Here is a 24,168-nt window from a genome sequence, read left to right as displayed (position 1 = left end):
TTTTCTGTCACATCACCTGATATATCAGAATTACAGGTAGTTAATAAGCCTGTCGCAGGGGAGGCACAGTGCTCACTTACTCTAAGTGATACTAGTTTGGTAGCATTAAAGAAATAAATTTTCTAGAAGCTATGAAGCAAACCGAAGTGGAAGATGCTTGCTATCCATTTGCTGTTTTTGAGATGGCATAAACCTGATACAATTTGTGAACTGTATTATAGAAATTGAATAATAAATGTCAGCCTTTTAAAGTTTCATTTTTATCTAGAGACTTTGAAATATTAAAGATCATGTAAGGAATCTATTTGTGGATACCTCCCTGCCCTGCCCCCCTCCATGCAGTATGTGCATTAGGAGCATTTTTGCAACTGTTTGTAACCTGTTAACTAGTAATTGAGATGTGAACAGAGAATTTCTTAGTCATATAAATATGCTATTTGTGGTGTGTAAGCTGATACAGTTCACAGTTTGTTTCATATTTCAGGGGAAGAAACAATACATTAGAATTAAATAACTAAAAACTAAAGCTGAGAGTAAAATAAATATAGAGGTGTATTTGTCCTAGAATGGAGCATTACAGGCTAGAATTTCAGAATGAAAGTTATATTTAGGAAAAACTGCAGTGTGACAGAAGTAGTGCATGGTTAATACATCTAAGACCATGCAACTACTATATAACTAAATCAGGATATTTAATATCCTGTGTTGGCATAATTCCAATGCCTGGTATGTATTTTGCTGCAAATTATTCACGTATATTCACACATGAAGTTATAACTTTAACTCTGTTTTATTTTTTCCCCCATTTTGGAATATTCTCCTTTAATTTAACTAGGGTTATATGTAAACACTAAGCAAGAAACTCTGAGAGACTGCTGTAATGCTATTTTCGGGGATTTAGTAGACAGCACTGCTATCAAACACTGATGCCCAAGGCTAGAATTTGCAATTAAATCTGCTAATTAGGTTAAGAGCTAAAATACCAGTAGGTGCCTATCTGCATCTTTAGGCACCTAAGTACCTTTAAAATACACCCCTTAGTCTCTCTCTCCTTCATTTGTAAAATGGCAATTATAATACCTTCTCACTTTGAAAATGTAATATGAAGACAAAAATTGTGAGGTGCCTAAAAACCACTGTGAAAAGGGGCCAGCAAACCAGACCGTCCTTCCTAGACCTCAGTCTCTTTTTCTTGCAGCCTGTCTTGCTGACATAATGCAGTTACTATAACAAACACCATAACTGGCAAAGGACCACTGTCTTCTTTTTAAACTAAACCATTAGAGCATATTACTGGAGAGAAAGAAGAAGCCTCAAGATGCCAAGTATGGCTTCTGGAAGAAACGCACTGTATTTTGGGTTGTATGTTCTTAAACAGCCAGCATTTCTTCCTGTCTTAAAAGTCACCATTTTTACATGAGTTCAGTGGTGGAAAAAATGTGAATCTAATTGTTTCTAAACTAGCTGTTCTTAGCAGAGGTGTTGTCTAAGCGTGGTTTTGCATAGACATTCATTGTGACTTGAAGAGAAAGTGGCAGAGCCCAGCTGATTAAAAAATATGGAAGGTGTGTTTGTCTGGCCTTGTGACGAGGCAGGGGAGGTGCCTTGACTTTTTTTTGTATTTGTCTTTTAGTCTAAGATGATAGGAATATGTTGTATAAAGGCAAAAGCACGTGATATGCTGTCACTAATTCCATAATACCAACTATTGCTAACATTGTGTTTCTCCTGTCTGTCAAATTACTTTTTCACTGTTAAGCGCTACAGTCTACCTCCCATGTAATGGGCTGCTGGCATAGGGAAGCTGTAAGGAATATCTGCTTTACATTCTAATCCCATTATGGAATGGCCAGGATCTTTTCCATAGAAACACATGAGCAGGCATGAGAGAAATATGATTTAAAACTAAACTAAATGAACAAATACATGTAAATGCAGTAATAAGCAAGAAAATAACAGTATTCTTAAATGATGTGCAGAAGGATTTATAAATATTTTCCTGTCTGTAGCTCATAGGGGAAGATTGCCTTTATAAAAGAAACAGACTGCAGATTGTAATAGTAACTGAATGAAATTAATGGTTTATTTGGAGGAGAAAGTGAACCAAAATCTCCTTTGTTACACAGATAATGTAGAAGTACTCTTTTGAAGATAAGATTTGTTTCAGATTAACTCCAGTAGAATTAATCTGCATCTGGGAAGAGAATGGGGACAGTTGTTTTCACTGTAGGAAATAAAATCTCTACTTTTTTTCTTTCCAGTGCTCTCCAGTTTCTTACATTTTTCTCTCCAGTCTTGGGGTCTTTACTCAAAGGAAGAAGTTATTTTGATGATATTACATAGGTTTTCTAGACTTAAAAAAATTTAAGATGTTCATTAGGTCAGTGACCATTTTATGTACAGAAGAGGTCAGTGCAGATTCAGATAACTTTATGGAAGAACTGCTAATTATTTTAATTACAGCAGCAACATTTTAAGTTACAGTAACTGTTCCATTCCTGTGTGTTCCCTTACAGATTCACATGCCTGCATCTGTATTTTAAAACATACTTCTGCATATGAATAGCTTGGTTATAAATGGGAATAAGAAATTACATTCAAGATTTTTTAAAAGCTGACTTTAAACATCTAAGTAGAAGTTCATTTTTTAAAAAGCCTATTAGCAGCACCTCTGTGGTTGAAAGAAGTACCAAGGATTTTATTTTTGTGAAGTCCAAACAAAACTCTTAAGTAGGAAAAGGTGCAAAATACCATGTGAAAAAATCTCTCACTAACAAGGCTATTGTCTCTGGATATGCCCAGACAGAAAATATTTTCCCCCAAATTTACAGATTCAAAAGCTCTTAACATTTGAGACCATGAATGTACATGATGAACCTGAAAGATAAGATAGATTCCTGAGTGACAGGTTCTACCTCTGAAATATGAGACAACAAATTATTTCACTGCTGTATATTGAAACCAATTAGTAGATACAGCATAGGAAATAAATAAAAAGTGCATGCAGAAAATACAATCTAAAAGTTATCTGGCAGGTTCATAACTGGAGAGCTTTGGTATAGAGAGAGGTAGGCTAAGTAGAACTTTAAAATAAACTGAGATTATTCCCAAACAGTGGCACAGAAGGCGGTGAAAGAGAGTTGGCCTGTGATGAAAATAAGAACAACCATTTCTTCATACAGGTTTTGAAGAAATGTTCTAATGCTCTTCCTTGTACATCATTAGCTCATCTAATATGTAGGATTCTGTAATAGTAGTTATTTTGTCAGGAAAGTTACCTGAAAACAGAAAAAAGATTTTCATTTGGCAGACATAAGTGCAGGGAAGCTCCTAGGTGAAGATATATCAGAATGAATGGGATTACTTCCTGAGGAGGACATAAATAAGAGCAGACATAATAAGAAGTACAGAAATTAATTGGTGGTACACAGAAGGTAGACTGGGAGATTCTGTTTTCCCTGTCTGCAATAAAAGGATTATGCAACATAAGACAATAAATTGGTAAAAACAAAATAGGTTATATTTTTTTCCTTTTAAACATAGTCTACAGTTAAATTGAAGGTATTTTTTAAGCCGTGTTTACAGAGAGCATTGTTGAAACCAAAAATTAAGTCATGAAAACGCCAGTCTAGATCTTCATTGGTGCACAATGCTGTGCCTCCATGATCTTCTGCTGAGGGTATGTCTCATGATACTTAAACATGTGGTTACTTAAAAAAACTATATGGGTTGCCTGCAGTATAAAAGCTCTCTACTACAGGCCTAGTTCAGATTTAAAATCTCAAAGGAATACATTTCTAATAATAGCAGATTATACAGTGCCTGGATATGGCTTTTTCCTTCAAAGCACTGAGTGACCAATGTTGGAGGCAGCATTGAAAGAGTAAGGCAATGCCCACGATATCCTTACGTGCCACAGTGCTGAGGCCCACAGCAATTTTCTGCTTAGGACTGCGAAGTGTCAGCTGGTGGCCAGGTCAGAGGGGCGATCTGGCTTCGTAGCGTGCCTGCATCAGCCTAGCATGCCCCATGGGACGGAGAGAGCGGTGGCTCACATCTGCTGCTCTGCTTGCAGCCCCGTACCTTGCAGAAAGAGCAGCTGCAGCTGAACGGAAGCCAGTTCCTGTGGGGTGGGGTGAGCCTTTTGAATGCATGTGTCTAATCATGCAGTCCATTTGCTCAGGCTGCGAGCTTCTTCCCAGGGTTTGATTCTGGGAGAAGTTTTGCCCTTTTATTTGTAGTTTTCACATTCAGCGTTTCACAGCCAGTTCAGCTTTGGCTACTTCAAGTCCTCTAAAAATCACTTGAGCCTAACAATGGCTCTGGCAGGAACCTCTCAGGGCCCAGTTTTTCCCTTCTGGTTCATGCAGTGTGAATATGACCTATTACACACCACCTCTAAGTCTGTGTTTGAGTTGGTTTTGTTCTCACTGAACAGCAAACAAGGCTTAAAATAAAAATTTCAAGGAAGATACCAGAATCAGGGTCAGGGACAGCCCTAGTGTAAATGAGTACAACTCCATCAATTTCAGGAAATAAATGCTTGCTCTTGGGTTGCTATCCTCTGTTTTTTTGCTATAATCTGTTAGACATATTTGCTGTAATTTCTTTCTTTCTCCCCAGGGAGCATTTTTCCATACATGTATATACATGTGTATACATAAATAAAATTAGGATTAATATCTTAAGTATCAAGTGACAGTGTATATCTACTCAGTTCAAGATGTAACTACTTAATGTTATGATTAAAGATCAGTGGTTATAAAGAGTATTACCTGACTGTAACAAAATTATTTTGGAAGATTTACAGGGTGATGTCTGCTGGATGACAGGTCAGTGCAGGGTTGATGCATTAATTTTAAATACGTGCTTCTGTGTGTGTGTATCCTTACGGAGAATTAAGGAATTTCCTTTGCAGACAAAAGAAAAAAAAACCTTAACAGGCAATCCATGAAATAATGTCCATTGAACTGGAGAACAGTAATATCTGGTAACTCAGAATGTGCAATTTGAACCTTTCAAGCTTTCACTGCCCTGCTTTTCTTTCAGCAGTACCTTTCTTTAACATGATGGCAAAACTTGAGTATTGTTAAAAAGTCTTTTTCCTCACTCAGTTCGCAAAGTATAGCATCACAGAAAGCAGCATTGAAGAGACACCCAGATGTTATGTTGGCCGCTACTTTGCCCAGAGAGAGGATAACCTATACTTACTTCGTTCCCAACAGATGTCTGTCTAACCTGTTCTTAAAAAACTCTAAGGAGTGAAATCCCACAATCTCCCTGGGCAGTGCTTCACTCTATTCATGCTTAAAAATGTTGTTTTTTTTTTCCCCCCCAGAGTAGCCTAAATCTCCCTACATCATTCACTTTATGATGATCTGAAATGTAGTGCTGTATGCTTTTGCAAAACTGTATGAGCAGCTTGGCTGCTAGATAATTGCTCAGAGTTACTTTGGCAGTCTCAGACTTCAATCCTACGATGATAAATTCTTGCCAGTTCTTTGTGATTTTTGTGTCTCATGGTATTTGGTGTTTTTCCTGAAGCTACAGTTACTGAGTCACAGATCTTCACTTTTATTTCAAAAAGAAAAAAAACCCCTCCCTTCCCCCCCTCAGTTGAAGCAAAATGCTTGCAAAGGCTTAAAAGTGAGAAGACAAAGGAATTAGCAACCATTTTTTTTCAAGCTTCATTTATAAATTTGGGGGGGGGGTTAAATGCTTGGGCTGCTCACTATTTAAAGTTCTGACCCTACGCTTAGGTGAAACTCCGTTAACTTCCCTGGGTTCTGTGCAAGCACAGAAGTCAGCCCAGATTACTGAACCTTAAACCTTAGTAATTTATAACTGCAAAAATATGTTTCTGCTGCTTGCAGAGCCAGTATCGATTTGAGTACTGTCTTGTAGTGCCTAAGACTGATGATGGTTAATAAACTGTATTTTATGAAGCCATGGAAAATGGTGTTTGCAATCCTAGCCCCATAACAGTATCAAACCATGATAAAGGTGTGTAAGTGCTCATCTGAAAATATTGAAGACTGAAGTGGTTCAGAAAGTTTGGTAAACAGGGAGCTGTACTGTTATGTACTCTTACACAAAGAAGGAGAAAATACTGAGAGAAAGTGTTCAGATGTGGCAAATCATTCATATCTTTCAAATTCATTTTCAGGAGGAATAGGAAGGCATTTCCCTGCTTTGTCACACATATACGTTTCTTTTTAAATGTGAGTATTGCTTCATTTACATACATTTTTTGTGTAAATGTTACTTTTAATGACAAAATAACCTCATATATATGTAAGAAATACTAAGTCACAAGGATCTGTGACTTAAAAGTAAAGCTGAGGCTTTTATAGATCTGCATTAAACTGCAGCTGCTTGTTTCAGGAGAGTTTTGCGAAGTTCTTTAGAAAATAAAATTAAAGGGTCAAGGCAAGAAAAATACCAACTGTCCTTCAGTTTGTGTATTAACACATACCAGATGACTCTTACAGGATAGATTATGAGTTGTAGCTGAACAAATTTAAGTACAAAATTGGAACTTTTGAAGTTAGTGAAATATTAAATGCCCTCTATATGTTTGTCTTGGTATTACTTGTAGATTGTTACAGTGCTCAAAATAGTTAATTCTGTCGTCCCCCTGCCCCAAACCAAAATACATCTGGTATTTGTTGGCTTTCTGCAAATGATGGCTGGCCATAGTGGCTTTGACCCTGTTTCATTGTGATTAAGCTTGTTAAGATTTTATGTTTTTAGTATCTGTTTTACAACATTTTCATTACTGTGTATTTTATTAAGGTTCAAGTGGCTTGTATTTTTATGGTTGCATCTGGTCTGTGTAAACCCTTCTCCAGTTTAAAAAGCTACTTGTCTTGGTACTGGACATGAGGGAATTTTGAAGTATAGTGGGATGCTTCATGTGTACATGTCAATTATATGCTGATATCTAGAAAATACTTTCTCCTGGGCTGGGTCATAATAATCTTATTACCTAAAGTATGGAAAAGGATTTGTGTCTGTGTTTATGTGTTTGTGTATTCTTGCATGTGTATGTTTGTTATTTCCAGATCTGAATATTTTGCAACATTTGTCTTGAAAGCAAGACTAGTTATTCTTGAAAGGTGGTTCAGAATGTCCTTGCAGTAAGTTTTAGTGTATATATATATATATATGCATATATGTATATATATAGTGTGTGTGTTTATATTTATATAATATGTGACCCTAATATATTATTGTATTAATACTTTTTTGTAAGTGTTTGAGAAGAAAACCTGACTGTACTGAAGTCAAGGAATCTTGATTTTCTTTTCCATGAAGATGATACAATGTTTTCTTTCCAATAATCATGTGAATTACTGATTTTTTTTTTTAATGTTATGCTGGCTGCATGTTTTATAAGCTCCTCATACAAAAACTATTTGATTTATGTTTAGAAAGGAAAAAAGGATATTCTCTTGTTTTAGTCCTGTAGGTTGCTCTATTTCTAAAAAAGTGAAGTGAGACAACTACAAATAAAATTAATTAAAATAAATTAAAATAGTGGTGTATTTAAATAACTAGTTTCTGAGACTGTAAATGCACTCAAAACAATGTTTTCCGAGTCTTTTTCTTGTTTGTTGTTTTTATTTTCATATCCTTTTTCAAGAGCTTGTGCCAAAGCCCTGCAAGCTTGATGGCAGTCCTTAATCAAGACCGAAGCTTCTTTAGAGGCATTTGTCATGTAGAGCATTTGCTAAGTACTGAAATACTTTTAATGGACTAGGATGACTGTTTGCAGAAATGCGCGAACATTTAACAAGCTGAAACATTAAGCATTCTTTCTCTTAAATTCTTTTCTCTAAAATCTGTTAACGTACCTGTGGTTGTAATAAAGACTGTTATGAGTTCTGATGCTGATACAGTTTTCTCATTAATAACTGTATCTGAACTTTACATCTTTTGGCTGCTTTTTCCCTGTCTTTTGTGCATCAAAAGTGACTGTTTTACATGAACTTTTCAAAGAGCAAGTTGTCCAAATCCTGTTGCTGTTAAATACTCTTGAAAATTATAGCTCTTGCTCATAATGTACCTCACAACGTCACCAAAGTTCTTTATTTATTGTTTCTCATTTTCTCCTTTTGCTCCCCCAGCCCTGGCTGCCTGTCCATACTGTTAGTCATTCCCACTTTCTTCTATGAGCTGAGTTTTGTTAATGACTCAAGCAATATACCCTACATATCTAAATGTATATACATGAACATATACATATCTACTTATACCTATTTTACACCTTACGTGTTTTACCCTTTTACACTTTGGACCTTATATATAAACACAGAGGTGTGCACATACACAAAGTTTTCACAAAAAGTAGGATGGGAGTAAAATATATTTGTTGGTGCTGATAAAGAAATTGTGCTCATATGGCAATGGTGGTTTTTCATCTGCACTTTATTTGCTCTTTCAGGTTAGTCAATGCGCTCAAGATTTAGGGGTGGTCTGTATCAGCCAAGTTTGTGTCAGCCTGACAACTCATGCAGGCCCTCTGCCTTTTGAGGAGCCTTTTCTGAAGAGCCTCCTGACTTTTTAGGAGAACACTGTTTGCTCGGCTGAGGCAGCCGGAGCGCTTTGGTGCACTCATGCTCATGTCATTCAGCGAGTACGAGGGGGTAGAAAGAGCTAAGGGAACAGCAGAATTGGAAAAAGTCACAGAATGTCTGTTTTGTTTTGGGTATAAAGCTGTACAGATGCTGCAGTTGTGTGAGGATCTATCAGTTTTTGGATCCCTTCAGTTCTTTTGTGTGAGAGGGGAACCCTTGGGTAACAGAGGCTTTTGTGGATTTTAACTGGAGAAAGTTCTGAAATAGCTGTTGCTTCACTGTGGTATTAGGGAGCATGGGAGAACTCAGTCTCTCATGCTCAGTCAAATTAGTGAGACCAGGGAAAGGCTAGTTTGGTGCCTTGAAACTGCAAGAGTATTTTCGCATTATTAAGCATGGCAGTTCATTTATGTGCATCTGTAGTTTGAGAAGAGAAAGAACGAACTTGATGTCTGCGGAGTTTAGATCTTGTTGCTGCAGGACAGGCCTGACGATGAAAAAGCAAAACCCAACCCAGATAAATACATGCAAGCTCCTTGAAGAACAACTTCTGTGTAATCCTTAGGATACATTGAACTTTTAGCTAGTGGTTATTAAAAAGAATGTCTCACTTCTATAGTAAGATTTGAGATGTTCCTCCACAGGTAAGGTGAGAGAACAAAAGTCGTCTTCATGAAGCCTGAAAATAATTGTTGTTTGTGTTTTTCTGTGTTTATCCCTGTCTTTCTGTAACTTCTGTAAAGCAATAGGGCCATCTCCTATCACTAGTGAGCTATAACCCAGGGGCTAATGGCCATAAGTTTTCAGTGTAAGATTGCTTTTCTTTTTTCTCATTGGGAAGTGCTTCTTTTCTTAAAAAAAAAAAAGTGCTATTTCAAAGTATTTTGCCTACATAAAACCAATATCCACTTTTTTGGCATTGCTCATGCTAAAAGCATAATATTTTATAATTTAGTAGACTGTAAGAGACATAAAATTTTTTGTCATTACTTTCTTAAAGTAGAATGTTAATTAAAAGCTAGTTAGCATAGTCTTGCATGTTGCACCACTTCTTAAGCTTCCTTTTGTGCAATTATATTGCATTCCATTTTATTTATTATGCTTTTAGGTCACGTGATCATATTTTACTGCTCTTGTGAATTTTATCAGAAAATGCACAAAAACCTCAAGAGGAAGTGGTTGCATATAAACTTCAGGATGCAATATTGTACTTTTGACAATAACAAATACAAGATTCAGAAAGTTTACTGGTGCTTAAAATATTTTTAAAGTCTCGATGACCTGAAACAAAAATTGTAGTATGTTAAAAGATACAAATATTAAATGCTGCCTTTTTATGCACGGCATTTTAGAGGCATGCTCTTTTGGAGCCACGAAAAGTCATGTTGACCTCTAAATACAGTCGGATGATGTTCAGAATTTTTGACCTGGAAGTATAACAGTACCGGATTGGTTGGCCAAGGAACATGGAAAATAAGGTTCATACTGTAACAGCGTTAAGCGATACAACAGGAGAGGATCAAATGCTGTCTCATGTTTTGTAGAATAAATTAGCTGCCAGCAGATGGCAGCAGAATGGAAAAATAGGCACATAAAATAAAAGCTAGTGGACAAAAGAACTCAGATTTCTAGCAGCTTAGTTTCACTAGCTGTTTTTGACTATGCAAGGTAAGTTAAGGTTTTAATTGGAAAGGGGGAATGTCCCAGGCATGCTGACTTGTGATATATAACCTTGGACTGCAAAAAATTCTACTGTACTTTTGTAAACACCGATTTCTGGTGGAAGTTTTAAGAAAAGGTTGTTTCTAAATATGTTTACACTACTCTTTTTTTATATATAAAACTTTGACATTTCTCTAGTCATATAACGTGCAGAATTATTAATTCTGATGTCCTCTTGAAAAAAATCATTATAGCAGAGGAAACTGTAGAAGTATTAATTTTAGTTGGGACTGTCAACTCATGCCCAGTTCAGAGAAAAATAATAATGTCTTTAAGTTGCTTTTCTCTGCACATATTTTAGATAATTAGCATTTGATCACCCAGTGTGAGTAACTGCAGATAACTTGTATGCTGTGAGTATGTTTGGGGTTTTATTGCTTCTTTTTCTTTGGTTGTTGTCTTTTTGTACATGTGTGTTCCCAGAAGAGGAACGAGGAGGAGTGAATGAGGTTTAATTTTCATCTTTATCTTAAATCTGCCTGAGTACCATCTGCACTTTAGAGAGAATATGCAGTACTATCCCTGTTCTACATGCTTTGTGCTGTCCTCTACTACAAACTTCTATTCTTATTAAAGACGACACAGGATTGTAACCATAAGTAAGTGCCTTTTTTCATGGTGTCTGTGTACAAAGGCAGTTATTTGTGCTACATTTGTGATTTATAGCGTTGGCAGGCATGCCATTCCAAAGTTAAGTTTAAAAAATTGTTTTTAAACAGGATTTTAAGCACAGACGAAAAATGTAAATGACTCACCAAGGATGAAAAAGGTAAGGGAGAAATTTTATTAGTTCTCTGTTCTTTCTGAATTTGTCCTTTTTTTAGAAACGACATGTATGCATTTAAAATTAGAAGAACTCTGCCAAAGATAAACTGAAGGCTCATAAATTGTTTTAAACCTTGAAAGTCTGCATTGTATAGTCTTCTACTTGTTAGCTGCTGATTTTCTGTCTTGCTTTGTGCAAAGAAAACATGAGTGGGAAACTTACACATATCTCTCTACCTATGTGTCTCTATATCTGTATATCTGTATAAAATGTTTATAGATATCTTGCCTAATATGGATCCAAATCGCATTCTGTTGAATTTTGCTTATTCAGAGTTCAATGTTTTGAGGTTTTAGAAGCTTAGCAAGATGTATTTGTGAAGTAAATAGCTTGAAACAGATAACCAAACCCCTCTGTTTTATTTGATACATGCACAAGATGAGCATATATTATGTTACCACTTGCATTGACTGTGCCACTATTATTCTAGAGATTTTCTAATGCCAAATGTTCTTTTTGACAGATCAAGTGATACAGAATATATTTTTTCACAACTTCATTCAGTTCTAAAGGCATGCAGTGAAGTTGCTTGATTTTAATTGACCCCAGGGTCCTTTTTAAACAAGTTATTATCTGATGTTGTTTCATACAGATTCTTTTACTTAAAGCATTTTTAAAGGGGAATATCATTTGGTAATTAAAAACAGTACTTGCAGTTGGGTGGCTATCTTACCAACATGGTGAAACAAGAAGGGCGTACCCTTTCCCTAATACACTAAGGAAAGCACAGTGGATATCACACTGCAGTGTACCAGCCACACTGTAGATGAGCAGCAAAATTATAATTCACCATGTGTCCATTGCACACATCTGTATTTCTTGCAATTGAGTGTTTTTCTAGTATTAATTTGAAATATTGCCTATTAATAAAGTATCCATATGAACCTGGCACTTTTTAAATCTAGAAGCAAAGAAGCAAGTAGTGGAAGTTAAGAAATTCCATTGACCCAGTTAAATATAATTACAGAGGTTAGAACTGGGGCCAGGATATTTGAGTTCTACATGTAAAATTTCACTGCTCAGCCCCTTTTGAATGGCATTACCTCACCTTGAATCCATTCAGGAAAAGAGTTGCAAATCCCACAAGAACAGATCTAAGTTATCCAAGGTCATGAACAGAATGTGGACAATTCTTTTCACATTTTCAGTTACAAAGGGATACTTAAAAATATATATGTTGCGGCATTTTATGTATTAATTTGATTTGGACAAAAATATATTTGTCAGACCTGATTTTTTGTGTTGTCTTTCCTGTGCATTTGATGTGTCAGGTGCAAGTAAGTCTGATCAGAGTGTTGAGGAGGAAAGAAAGTGCAAATATGTTAAGGTGCTTTGTAAAATAATGGCTTTATGTGAGCAAATGACATCAATTGGAACAAATTACATACTTCTTCCAATGATGTAATGCAGAAAGTTTGAATTGCTTTTAATGCTCTCAGTCTGAATAAATTCCTTTTCTTTGAGTTCTTCCCAGTAATCAGCTTTTATATTGCAAGCAGCAGACTCAAGCTTTGTTTATTCCTTTATTTTGAGATTTCCGCAATAGAAAAGGCAGGTAGGAAAAAAGCCCATTTTACTGAAGTATTGGCCATTCAGAAATATCCTGAGGTGTAGATTTTTGTGAAACATTGATTAGTGAGCAGAAGGAGTATGTTTTTCTTTAATGTGCATGTTTTTGTAATGCTTATAAATAGTAAAAGAGATAATAGGCCAAGTATGCATTTGAAAAATTAAGTTAGGAGATATTTTTTTAAATGCATATTCATTTTTAAGTATATAGGTAAAAATATCATTGTAATGCAATGAGGTAATGAAATAATGGTTTGTGTACAAATAAACATGAATATGCAAGTAGAGTTTTTTACGATATATAATAGGTGGTAATGTGATTAGAAATATAAATTATGAAATTTTGAAGTGCCTGATAAAAATTAAATGGAGGCTTAGATCTTTTTCCTGGATATTTTTCAAATTGTGAAAGCATATTCATTGCCATTAACATTTTGATTTAAAATTTCATAGTTGTGAGATCAGTATTTAGGAGAATCTTACTTTCATCTAAGAATTTTCTAAAATTATGTTACATTTGGTTGTTTTATTTTATAAATTGATCTCTCTAAAATGCAGCCACAGCCAAGGCATTGTATCAGTTTCTGGCACAACAGCTGAACTGTTTGTCCAGTAAGTCCTTTAAACATAAGAGTGTTGATTTACATTTGTAATTTCATGATAAAACACAACAGAAAGGTAATACCGAATTGCATCTAGGTATTTAGGTTGAAATTAAAAATAAAATCTCTTATACAGACTGATATTAACAATCCAAAGGCTTCCCTCCCACCCCCAGAGGAGCAGATAATTTACATTTACCCACCTTGAGTAACATCTGACCTCAGAAGGCACTCCTGTGGAATATTTTGTGATGAAATTATGTGATTACATACAAATGAATGTAGCACGATATAACTGACAAAGTATTTACTACTTCAGAGACAATATGTATTTTTGAGTTCAAAAGGGGAAACTCACAACTCTCGTTAGCCTTAATTAGTATGGTATTTTTAAAAAATTGAACCCTGTCATTTTTAAGGGCTCAGTCAACTTTATTATTGGTATTTTTATGTAATAGTCTCTGTTAGCTTTTCTTACAATTTAATAAACTTTCAAATATTTTTACAAGTATTACTGCTTGCTGAAAAATAAAAGGGTTGTGACAAGTTTTTATTCTATTTTTCCTCATGTCTTATATACACGTATTGTGTATTGTCAATAGCTTCATCTTTCCTTGAGTGTACGTAAATTAAATTTTCATTTTTTAAAATCAAAATAGAATGCAAAATAAAGTTGTGTATTTCTTTGTATTTACCCTGAAGGAAATCAATAATAAAATACATAAGCAATAAAAAAATGCCTGTAACACTGCAGGTGTTAAGATGTATATTTTCTGAAATAAGTTAATAATACTTCTCAGGAGACTTTCTTTTGATAAGGAAATTTATCTCAAAATTTTCTTTTTTTTTTTTTGGCAGACTATTAGAAAAACCTTCCAATTTTCATTTTCTCAATATTTAGACAGCTAAACTAATGAAAAAAAGACAGGGCTGATTCCACATCTCATATAATGTCATTTAGATTTCCAGTAAAGTATATTTTGTGGTACAAGAAGTAAAGCAATTTACTAGAAGGCAAAGTTTAGGAAAACTTAGGTTCTTACCAGAAAAGAGAGACTCCCTTTATACTCTAAAGGATTAAACTGAGACCAAAAAGAAAGGGCATAATATTTAAAAGAAAATCACTCTAAGGGGTGAATACTGAAGTTGAGTCCCTGCTGGCAGATCCTTGTTCCTTAATTTCTTAGTGTAATCACAGCACTCAGTTACTTAAATGGTAGATGTCCCAAGGAGTGCAAACACTGAAAAGGTGCTGGTTGAAATGCTGGCTGAACTGAAATTCTGCGCACTTGATTGTCTGTGGATGAATGCATGCACACATTCACATCCATAGGTAAAATCAAATGGAAGAAAGATGTATTCTACCTTGTCATTTTCTGTGCATTACAATCAACATTTACTCTAACATTTCAACTTCATGAGTTGCAAAGAGCTGCTACTACAAGAAGGGAGGAAAAAAAAAAGGGGAAAGAACAGCTACTAAAATGTTTCATCCTCCTTCGGTGGAATATGGAACTTCCTGCACTGTTGTGTCCAAGGGCTAGGATAACGAAAGTCTCATGTAGATCATGTGATGGACCAAATGATAAATTCAAGTGAACTATGGGGCTTGCTGCTCTAAGCATTTCTAAAATAGAATGGGCATGCTTAAAAAGTGGGTTATGCCATTTTGCCTACTTGTATTTGGCTACCAGCTCTGTAAAACAACATTTATGTGATGGATAATATAAATGGAAAAAAAGAACAATTCTGCTTCTCAATAGCATGTGCCTATTGGTGTGCTGTTCTAGGTGGTAGGCAGTACAGTTACTGTCTTATTTGTATTCTGCACTGAGTTGAACATGTGTATCTCAAATAGAAAGTCTATAAGAACTGGGTGTTTCCATCGTTCTGTTTTCTGTACCACCTCTCCTTTGTTTTGACTATTTCCTTCTAGGGAGTTGTGGGGGAACAGTGCACAAAGGAAGTTGTTTATAGTTATTTTGTAACTTCTTCTTGCTGCCTAAATTTCAGTGAATTCTGCAATTGCTAATTATAGTTAGTTACCAAAAATATCAAAACATTTAAAACTGTACAGGCAAGACACAGTCTTGCAGAAAGAAGCTGAGCATTCTTGAGTTGAATTTAGACTGTGTTGCTATTCTGAGCCTTATGTGTGTGGAGCAAAACAAGACCAGATGACAAATTTTGAAGATGCCTGGGCTTGTCAGGGTATTTCTGCCTTTCATTGCTCCTTGAACAGTGCTCTCCTCCTTTCTCAAGCCTCTTCTGCATCTCAGGTCATATTGCTCTCTCCCCACCTTTTCATTCCACTTCATTTCAGGCCATCTCAGATACTTTGGCAATACTTTCCAAAGCTAGTAGTCAGTCACCATGTTTTTTCATTTATGTGTAGTATTTGGGATCCAGTGTTGCCTAACTGTTAGGTAGAATTCTTCTCCTCTCCATCAGTCCCTTAAGAGGTGTTACAGAAGGACACTTCATTCCTAAGTCATGCACACAAACACAAATAAAAGTGGTACTTCTTCCATACAACCAAGAAACCCATACCTCAGTGAAACTACTATAATATGTCAAACTACTTTGTCACATAAAGTGACAGTCTAGCTGTATAGCAGTGAAATCAAGCTTTTCTCATATGTAGATGGTTTGGTTTTACATCTTTGAATAACAAGAAATTGAGGCATAAAATAATTTCCTTTGACTCTGGTAGGTTTGTGCTGTTCCTAAACCTCGAGTTAGCAGTTCAACTTTGTTACTTCAGTAAGGTTGTCTTTTTCTTCTGTTCCCTTTCAGTTTCCCCATCTGGGAGGCAGTGAGGCCTGGTCAGCAGGGCAGATGACCTGGTTCTGTTCTTGGCATTGTTTCCGGCTTTTGGGGAAACAACATCAAGTCATTTCTCTCTATGCTTCCTTTTCCCTATCCTTAAAACAGGAATAATGATAGTGAACAGTATCATTAGTGAACACTATCATACAGAATGAAATATCTGTATATAAGCCAAGTTTTTTATTGAAGAATTAGCAGTCTTTGAAATATTTCAGAACACAAAAGGTCAAAACATAGAAAAACACTTTGTAAAACCTTGCTGCTTAAGAACATGCACCTGGTCACCTGGCAGCCAGCCTAATTTGCCTACCAAATAAGAAGTCCATTTCGGGTAACGGACCCCAGTTTCAGACATAGAAATATGTAGCCTAGACCCTTCCAGTCTGCAGATGTTTACACTGCGCTTCTGCCTCAGTATCTCTAGTCTGGATAATCAGTGATCTCATTCACACTTCAAGTCTCCAGAGAAGGGATAAACTGTACATTGTGTCCTCATCCATCTGTGTCCTCAATGACGTAATCAAATTATTAGTGGAGTGCAGTCTATTTCCTCTGGTTGACTTGCATGGCATGAACATCAGTGCTAAATACACTTCATTGCCACTGCTACATTGGCATACCCCTATGGAAATGTTTTGCAATGTGTTTTGCATTTTGTCAAGGGACCTGTGGATTGCACTTATGTCAGCTGTCATGCATATAGACATAGCCTCTGTGTTTTCCTTCATTTTCTGGAGGTCATGGTTCTGTTTCTTGAGCCATCTGATCTCTCTGAATATTACTGGCAATAGGGGTTTTAACATGCTAGACTATAGCTCTTAGTGTCTTGAATAACTAATAACTTCAATAAATAGTAACTTGAGTAACTAGTAACTGCACAGCTGATTAATGGCAAGCCTGTTTCCCAATAACAATCTTTTCACTGGCCAGCTAGTCAGTATTGACATGAGTCAACAGGATTATACAATATTTGATACTGACACACCATGATAAACAAAACACCTGCTACTTCATAGTCTAATCATCTGAAGGCAGTTTTCCTAACAGTTCACTAGTACCGTGTGGGAGAATCAAACACTGTATAAGATCCGTAATAATGCAACATAGTGCAATGTACTGTTTTTACAGAGTTAATGAATGGGAAATTATTTGAGCAGAAAATTGCCAAGGAGGCACCTGTGCCCTGTTCAAGGCTTACCTTAAGATCATAGATATTTCAAGGTAAAGTATTTGATCATACTGTAAGACAGCTAATAGATATTAAAGACAACAGGTGGTCCACAGTCATATTGTCTTCTCTTCTCCTCTATTCAGATGATGATTTATTCCCATGGCACATTGAGCTCCAGAAACAAAATGGGCTTGAACTTGTCTGAGTGAGTAGAGCATCTTCTGTCAGTCACTTCTTTAATGTAACATTTTATGGGAATGTGTACCTGTGCTAGTTCCATGCTGCTAAGTTATAACTACATTTTTTTTCAGATTACCCACTATGCACTGCATGAAAAATAATACCAGCACAGTTATCAAATCAATCAAAGAATTAAGGAGGAAGAGCTGATCATAGCCATATGTTGCTTGGGAAAGAACGTGTCAACAGTTGATCAGTGTAACCAATCTGTGAACCAAATCCGTAGTCTTTCTGAGAGCTATTTGATGAAAGAGATGCTTTAGATGGTTGAAATTTTAACCTGCAGATTGAGTGTTTATGTAGATGCATTTTAATAAATTATTTTCTTTGCTATAGCTTAACTAGCCTATGTGTATTTTTTCTTTGTAATCAGTTTATAGTAGAGAACTCTGAAAAGCTTTGGCTTGGGTGTTTGTGGGCTTCCAGTTGTTAACGACCCACAATTAGAGATTCTTAGGGTGTATAAACTCAGTATACTTTCAGAAACCTTGAACTTACTGTTCTAGAAACACTTTAAAACTTACAAGCGGATGTATTCTTACAGTCACCACAGACTGCATGGCCAGGAAGGAAGTCATGGAATGAACAAGCTGGCAAGCGTCCCTTTTCTCTTGACTTTCTTTGTTCACCCCCAGAAATGATCGTTTCAGTCTGGTGCAAAGCAAGTGGGAAAGACTGAAATTTCCAGTTTGAGTATACTGGAAAATAACAGACTATAATGGACTATAGACTCTTAGGGAAACACAGTGTCTGGAGAGTGTATATTTCAGTGAAATGTCCCTTCCTCCGGTTCATCACACAAAAGGGCACTGAATGGAAGCATTAAATTTCAACATTCCGTTGATCTTGAGATCTTGGTAGAACTCGAAAAGGTGGACTTAATACCTTGGACTGTCATAATTAACAAGCAGAACCATAAACATCAACTTTACGCTTACATTGCTCAAGTGGATCATGCTTGTGGACATGACTCCTAAACATGAATCAGGAATATTGCCAAAATTTGGGAGGTGTCTCAGCACAGTATTCAGTCAGCCTTTTCATGCTTTAATAGCAACATTGCAAAATCAGTTCAGCTTTCTCCAGGATTCATCAAGATTGCAAGGACTAGTTGAGTATAGGACACTACAAAATTGTGTTATGTTCCATACTCTTACAGAGTAAGCACAGAAAAATCCTTGGCTGCATTAACTGTTTCAAGGTAGCAGTAGTTTTTAGACTTTTTCCTATCCTCTTACCATACTAAGCAGGACCTTGTTGTAGTGATATATAGGGAGATAATTTTCAGTGCACTTGACTTGAGCAATTCATGTTAGGATATAAGATCTATAGTGTTCTAATGAGAAACAAAAAACAAAACCAGCAAGCAAGCATCTCCTGTCAAAAGAAACAAGTAATGGACATTTTCCCATGAATGAGCATACCTTCTGTAGTCTGGCTTTATGGCATAGTTCTGGTGCAGAAAAATGTGATGATATGTCAAGATTTTATCAACAGTGGTTTGAAATAACCGTATGACTACCTATGATTTTATCACTTGTGGGTAATATGGAAAGTCTATTCTCATGCCAGGAAAACTTGCATGGCACAGCACAATGTCCTGTCTTCCTAATGCCTCATTTTTATTGAAGTAGTGTTTAATGATGTACAGTGACTCAGCTGGATGACCTGAGAAGGTGAGTTTCTGATGATAGTGCTTTATTTTCCTCCAAATATGGCATTCCATGAAAATCTGATTAAGCCAAAAGTTCCTAACTTATCCCCAGGAAAACAACAACTTAGGAAATAGAAAAGAGCTTTTTTTCTTCTTATCCTCACCTTCTGTGTGTACAGTCACATGAGCACGGAGGAAGTGGAGCTGAAGAAAGGAAAGAATTGTTTTGTAGAATATATATCCATGTGGGCATGCTTGCTGGCATGTTTTCAAATTCTAGTGTGGATGAGGCATGTTGTTGTTTGAATATGTATAGGTGGTGAAGATGAACTTGAGCTAGAAGGCTAGGTCTGGGTACATCCTACCCAGCTTGAGGCAGCTAATTTGGAACTTGCTTGTATCATCAGTGGAGAGGAGTAAGCACTGCCATGAGGTTATTCAGATATTAGAAAGGTATGTGTCTCTTTGCTATAGGGAAGCCATTGGGAAGTATGCTCGTAGTTTAGAGGCCTCCTTGAGATGGGGTGATTCTGGGGTTTAGGATTTGCTATCTGCCAGTCTACTTCTAATGAGTGTTGTCTTGTTCATGCTGGATCTTAGTGCACTAGTTAACACATTATTAAGAAGCATCCTTTCTCCTAGTACAGGTCTATTATTAAAAATGCAGCAGATCATTTATTTTTGCAGGCTCTCCCTCTCTCTCATGTTAAGATATCAATTTACTTGAACATGGAAAAGAAACAAACACAAATATATAATGTGCCCTTACGGAAACATGAGTTCAGATTTTTTTTCAGGTTTAGTTTTCTACAGATCCACAGAGACAGTATGTGATAGTATAAAAGACAAAATAGCAGCAATTTTATGACTCTGTTTGCTTTTAAATAACGCTACATTATCCAGTCCATGTCCATCATCGGCAGTGAGCTACTTTCTGGTCTACGCTACTATGGGTTAAATACACACTAATGCCATTAAGTTCATCAGAGTGGAGCTGACTACAAAAATTGACTGTGTCATAATCCATTTTTTTCCTTGGTATTCCTGGCTTGCATGAATTTTATTATCTTCTGAACATATAGATATGCTATTGTTCACTCTATACTCCAGAATACTGGCAGAATATAATACAACAGCTGTAAGTTTGAAAAATTTCAATAAAAGTTTTGGTTTGGCAATTTTTTCTAATATCTAGCAGGTTCGGAGTATGTTTGAGATAAATGCTTACTTGTGCAAAATTGTAATCCAGGAAGCAATCAGCCTTTTCTAACAGGTTTTTTATAACTTACCTCAGCAAAGTTGAGCCGAAATGGAATATTTCAGAGAAAAAGTATAACTTGACTTTTTTTTTGAAATAGGAGTTTAAATTTGCTACAAACTGTTGACACTGGGGTTATAATAGTACTCAGTAGGGCTGTGAGAATGACTTTTCAAAAATTTTCAAGTGGCTGTGCGACTCTCCACAGTATTCCTGTGCTTGTTTCAAAGTTGTAGCAAGGATATTGTAAGAATCTACAACATACAAAATTAATAAAGAATTACTTTTACAGTACCTTTTGCTCAGAAGGTCCTGAGAAGACTTTAAGAACGTATTGCCAGTGTCTTTAGAAAGCTGTAGTATGTCACTTGCATATACAATTAGATTGAAGTGCACAAATCCTTTCACCTGCCACTGCAATACAATGAATCTACAGTGACGTTGAGCAGCTGTTCAACATCACGCAGCAAAACTGCACAAACTGCACTGACTGGGACAGGAAGGGAAGAGTGCAATATCCAACTGAAATTGCAAGGGAAGGGCTGGGGGGATTTTGCATTGGTATTTGGCCACAGTACCACAATGAGTCATGCACATTGATTCAGAGAGGCTTGGAGTACTCTGCATTACCCAGCATGGGAGTTTTCTAGATAGAAAAGCTATTACCCAATACCACCTTTTGGGGCCTCTCCAAGAATGAAAGCAGTTGCTCTGCTGCTATATCCTTAATAGTCTGTAGCCATGACAGCCACACTTTGTGATTACCTCAGGCCAAGCACCATGTTTTAAGAAGTAATTTCCCCTCAAGTGATTTGTATAACAGTTTTCTAATGTGCTGGCATATATTCTTGGCAAAATCTTCATTAAAAGAGATTTAAAGTTGAGCGTAGATATCAATGACTCCAGGCCATAAAACGTTACAGAGCTAATTTAGGTACCCCAATAAGCAGGATTTACAAAACTGAGGGATTTTGGAAATGCAATGAAACTCTTAAAAAATGTGGGCATGATAAGAGAGAGAAAAAACTTGGTGAGTGTGCACGCACAGATCCTCCTCTATCTCCTATTGTTTGGTATGTGTTTTTCTGAATGCTGCACACTGGATTCACTGGTAAACGTACTTCAGAGCCTTTCTCCTCCTCTTCTTCGCATATCTCTCAATGTTCGTTCCTCTGTTGTTGCTTTATCAGCCATATCTTTCTTCTTCATTTTTTTCTTCAGTACTAGGTGAGCATATGTTTAAGGAGACAGTTTTATCATTAAGTATCTCTGAATCAGAGTTATTTAGACTTAATGGTTATCTTTGCCTATTTTTTTCTCTTAACTGGAAATTTATCAACAGGATTTGTGACCATTGCTCGCTCTTCATACGAAATGCTGCTTTCAGGAGGTTTTCCATTGTCCTCCATGGCAACAATGCTGCAGTTTGCCTTTGCTTAAAATGAAATCCTTGAGATAATCAGTCCCTGACATTTTTCCTAAAAGGACTGACTCTAAAATTTTGTCAGTGTCAATCAACTTGTTGTGAGGTGGACAGGGACACAGAGCGGAGCAAGCGATTGTGCTTGTTTATGGTCAGTTTGCACTTCATTTCTATTATGACCAGGGAACTTTCTTTTTTTAGAAAAATCATTTATTGAAGGTAATGCCTTGATATCCGGGGAGCCCATAGAAATAAAAGCTATTTCAATAGCCAGAAATTTTAAGGAAAGTAAGAACAATTCAGCTGAATGAGAAAAAAGGCAGTCATTTTTAAAGAATAGTACCAAAACCCCACAAGGTCTGCACAGATACATTTGAGCAAAGCTTGTGTATGAGATTTCAGTAAGTTTTAACTTCACAGTAAGTCTAATGAGTCTGTTTTATTCTGCCAAAGGTCTAAAAGTGTTGGATTTCTTCAAGCACAAATTTGTACATTTATTTTAGTTTGTGGACAAATTAATTTACTTCTGAGAGAGAAAAAAAAAGTGCCCCCGAGACATGTGTATTACTTTCTTATTCTTAGAGGAAAAGTTAATTTAGCTCATTTAATATTTTTAAATTCGTGAACTGTAAAACAAAAGTGCATCAGGGAAAGACAAAAATAACTTTTAGAAAGAAGTAAAATATATAGAAACATTAGCAGCCATACCTGATCATCTTGCCTCTTCCTGCCTTCTGCTCTGACTGGGAATTAAGTACACATCAAATATGCCTGAGCGATGCCTGTCTATACTGTTTTTTAAAAATTGCAGTAATGAGAATTCCACTGCCTTATTAGGTAACCTGTTTAATTGAATATCTTTATGGTTAACGAACTTTTCATAATACCTAACCAGCCAAACTTTTGCTTTTTGTAATTAATCCCATTACATTATGCCTGTGGACATGGCAAAAAGTGGACAACCACTGTCTTAATCACCATCTTCAAATATATCAAAGGTTGCTATAATATCTCCTCAGCCTTTTCTTCTTCAAATAAAAATGGTCAGTTCACTCAATTTTACCTCATAAGTGCTGTTTCCTAAAGTCCTTATCATTCTTTTCACCTTCTGGATTCTCTCATTTGTCTTAAAGCTGTCTGTTGGTGTTGTGTTCAATACCAGGCACAGCATTTCAGCTGAACTTTGCCAGCTTGGTTGAAGGAACCATTCCACTTTGATAAGAACAAAGTCAACTAACTTTGTCCTTTAAGAAACAGAACAGCAGATCTCAATATGGTTATTTAATTGCATAGTGTGGCATGTTCTATGTGATGAATAACATTTCCCATGTACAGAGAGCCAAATTAGTAGACAAATGCCCTTCTTCCTCCCAGTGCAGGGGGGGAAACATATAAAGATGTTATATCTAGAAAACCAGATGTGTTATTTATTTAAATGGTGCAAGCTAAACAAGGAACAATTAAGGTTAACTCGCTGTCATCCAAAGTTCTTAAAACCACATATGAGAACAATGTCTTCAACAGAAGGAGCAGATTTAAGTTCAGTTGTTGCTTTCAAAATTTGCCTGACTTAATGGAAAATAATTTGGCTGGTTGTTCTTTAAGGTGGTAGATTTAAATAGATCTCATATCTTTCATATGTCATTCTTTTTTCTGTTTTTGATGCAGCTCTTTTTAAATACAGATTTTTGCCTGTTTCAATACTGAAGCATTGTATTAGAATTGTGAGTGATCCAGTCCTCTGAAGACTAGGCACCGTATATAACTGCCTTTTCTGGCAGAATCCCATCCAGTTCCAAGTCTTAATCCAAAATTTTTCTTCTTGTAAATTTTAGGTGAATTTTAGTTTTTTACTACTAAGGGTGCTTCTAGAAAATGAACTCTTTGTGACTGTGGCATACTGTCAGTTTTTTCTTGTAAACGTTAGAAGTAGGGTTTCTGAAGCTGTTATTCCATTGGGGCAAAAATGACTGACAAGTGTGACAAATAATCTGTAAATTTATATTGAATTGTTAAATCTTGTTCTTGAGGCATCCCCTCTAATTTTAAAGAAGTTACTGAAAGCTGGATTTCTTGGAGAAAATACTTTTTATATATGTTGTTATCATCCATTAAAATTCATATGCCTCAGGTGAATTATATTGATAGGAATTGCTTGAAAAATAGGAAATAGAAAAAATATCACTGTTAATCTAACAGCTTTACTTGGCTTTGGCACTTCATTCAGCAATGAGTGGAAATTGTTTTTGTTGCTACATTATGCAGGGCTCTTCTGGTGATGTGAATGTGTCTTCC

The 24,168-nt window shown here is 36.1% G+C and overlaps 1 long non-coding RNA gene across 2 annotated transcripts; it reads left to right on the top strand.

The window, feature by feature from the left end:
- Window positions 1-10,167: 10,167 nt before the first annotated feature.
- On the top strand, window positions 10,168-17,861 carry LOC106488514 (uncharacterized). Of its 2 annotated transcripts, none has more exons than XR_001293209.1 (6): window positions 10,168-10,247; window positions 10,725-10,900; window positions 11,021-11,070; window positions 17,256-17,348; window positions 17,442-17,503; window positions 17,610-17,861. It is a non-coding gene; the product is annotated as an uncharacterized lncRNA (long non-coding RNA). The 2 variants fall into 2 exon arrangements; XR_001293208.1 differs by lacking the exon at window positions 10,168-10,247 and adding an exon at window positions 10,270-10,377.
- Window positions 17,862-24,168: the final 6,307 nt, after the last annotated feature.

The sequence above is a fragment of the Apteryx mantelli genome, chromosome 1 (assembly GCF_036417845.1).
Source record: "Apteryx mantelli isolate bAptMan1 chromosome 1, bAptMan1.hap1, whole genome shotgun sequence".
Classification (NCBI taxonomy): Eukaryota; Metazoa; Chordata; class Aves; order Apterygiformes; family Apterygidae; genus Apteryx; species Apteryx mantelli.
This window is presented reverse-complemented; position numbering and strand designations above follow the sequence as displayed.